This window comes from Sinocyclocheilus grahami, unplaced genomic scaffold (genome assembly GCF_001515645.1).
Source record: "Sinocyclocheilus grahami isolate Dianchi unplaced genomic scaffold, SAMN03320097.WGS_v1.1 scaffold898.1, whole genome shotgun sequence".
NCBI lineage: Eukaryota > Metazoa > Chordata > Actinopteri > Cypriniformes > Cyprinidae > Sinocyclocheilus > Sinocyclocheilus grahami.
In genome coordinates this window covers 432623-435502 of record NW_015506077.1, presented here as the reverse complement: position 1 = coordinate 435502, position 2880 = coordinate 432623, and positions in this window count along the sequence as shown.

Below are 2880 nucleotides of genomic sequence, written 5' to 3'. Positions count from 1 at the left end.
TACTGCCCTGTTTTGTGATGTTCAAAAATCATATCAAAATTATCAGAATATTTTGTCACCATTGCTGAGATTCACATGCTGATTCTTCATGTCTATGAGTGACAGAATTGAAACCTCTTTATAACCCATAATTCTAAAAGGGGTTTATACAATTTTCTCACATTGTCACGTAGTATCGTAGAACTGCAATAATATACAACTCATAAAAGAACTACAGATTTTGATAAAATGCAACCAAATACTCAGACGCTTGAATTGATTTGATCAATTTACATTAAATAATGATCTGTTAATCATTTGGTAATGTTTAATAAGTTCATTAGTTAACATTAACAAGCACATTATCTCATATTTCTAGATATGTGAATATAAAGTAATGATTAGTTAAACATTATATAATGTTTGTTAATGATTTATTAATGAAAGTTATTATAAAGTGTTACCGAACGTTCTATTGGCTTTCACTTCTTATCACTATAAGTTCTTTGATCGCATTCATACTCACTGAGAGTTGGCTATAGAGTGCTTATTCTTTTAGCACTCGTTAAGTAAGTACTTATTAAAATTAAGGACCTACTCATTGAGTATGCCACGTCGGACGCAGCCCTTCTTTCAATATTGTATGAAATTTCATCAAGTAGAATTTCTACTTGATGAACTACCGTACAAATAACATTGTAAGGCCATTCCATAAACTTTATTCTCACAACATTTTATGGTAACATTATGAAAACATTACATAAATATTAATAACATCATAAGGACATTCTGAGAATGTTGTTCTAAGAATGTTTTATCTCAATGTTATTGAACATTAATCAAGTAAAAAAAAAATTCCATGGACGTTGTTCTAGAAATGTTATCTCTCAATATTGCTAACATGTATGGTGTTATAAGGATGTTTGGTTCTAACATTTACATAACCTTTACAAAACATTACTGAAAGTTGTGGGAATGTGCCCTGCTAGCTGGGAAGTTTGCAGCAGCCATCCCATGCTACCATGTTAAGAAATGAATAATGACACACAAAATTGTCTCGGCCATGGATTGCCACAAGGATCTGTCCTAGGCCCTCTGATATTTTCAATATACATGTTGCTCTTTGCTAATATTATTAGAAAATATGGGATTAGTTTCCATTGTTATGCTGATGATAATCAACTATATATCTCAACAAGACCAGTTGAAACTTCTAAATTATCTAAGCTAACAGAATGTGTTAAAAATGTGAAAGACTGGATGACCAATATTTTTTTCCTATTAAATACGGATAAGAAAGAAATATTACTTATTGGACCAAAAGACAGTACACAGAATCTCGTGGATTACAATTTGCAACTAGACGGATGTACGGTTACTTCCTCTACAGTCAAAAATCTGGGTGTTATATTAGATTGCAACTTGTCTTCTGAAAATCATATTTCCCATGTTACAAAAACAGCATTCTTCCATCTTAGAAACATTGCCAAGCTACGAAACATGTTACCTGTTTCTGATGCAGAAAAGCTAGTTCATGCATTCATGACCTCTAGACTGGACGATTGTAATGCACTGCTAGCTGGTTGTCCTGCATCTTCAATAAACAAGCTACAGGTAGTCCAAAATGCAGCGGCTAGAGTCCTTACCAGGTCAAGAAAATATGATCATATTTCCACAATTTTACAGTCTCTGCACTGGCTACCTAATAAGTTCCACTTTAATTACAAAATATTATTACTTACTTATAAGGCCCTTATTGGTCTAGCTCCTGCGTACCTAACTAGTCTTCTACCACGCTACAATCCATCACGCTCCCTAAGGTCGCAAATCTCTGGACTTTTTGTAGTACCTAGAATAGCAAAGTCCACTAAAGGAGGTAGAGATTTTTTGCATTTGGCTCCCAAACTCTGGAATAGCCTTCCTGATAACGTTCGGAGTTCAGACACACTCTATCTGTTTAAATCTAGATTAAAGACACATCTCTTTAGCCAAGCATTCACATAATGTATCTCATAACCTTGTACTTCAGTTACATCTGATCAAATGCACATTATCATTATTTTGCTTGGGTTGAACACATCATTTTTGTTTGGTTGGAACAGCAGCTACGCTAATTTTGCCTCTGTTTGCTTCTCTGTTTCTGCCACGGGATTGGCATCCCGAGGTAACTAGGAATTACACAAGCTTCAAATCTGGATCCAGCCCTTACGAAGATCTGAGAAGAGATGATGTCAACCCTGAACCAACATACAAAACTACCAATGAATAACATATTCATATTGCTGTTAATAGTGTTCACCGTCTGTTTGATTACATGTCATTAACTAACTGCATGATTTTTACTGTACATTTCTGCCATATGGACGCCAACTTGACATAGTCACCACTGATACGCTACTACTAAATATAATGTAGAAACTTAAATTTTCTGGAAAGCTGCTTTGCAACGACTTGTATCGTGAAAAGTGCTGTACAAATAAACTTGAATTCTTGAATTGAATTGAATGGAGCGACACTTATGAAAATGCGTATAAATAGTACGCCAAATAAAAACGAAAACTCGTGGTATTGATACGCAAAAATGGACTTTGGCGTGCATATGATACGCATGTGTTTGGCGTGCATATTATATGCAGTTTTCACGTGCATATGATACGCAGTTTTTGCATACATATGATACGCATCTACCCCACAACCCTAAACCTACCCATTGCGCAGGGGCAGACTTACCCATTAGGCAAAGGTAGGCGACCGCCTTGGGACCCCAAAAGCCAAGGGCCCCCTAAAATGCTTTTCATAGGAGATGCGCATTCACGAGTTCGCACTTTCTTATAATTAATAAAGGGTTATGCGTATTTGGCGTGCTGTCCAGGGAGAGGGCTCCGAGCTTGGCAAGACTCC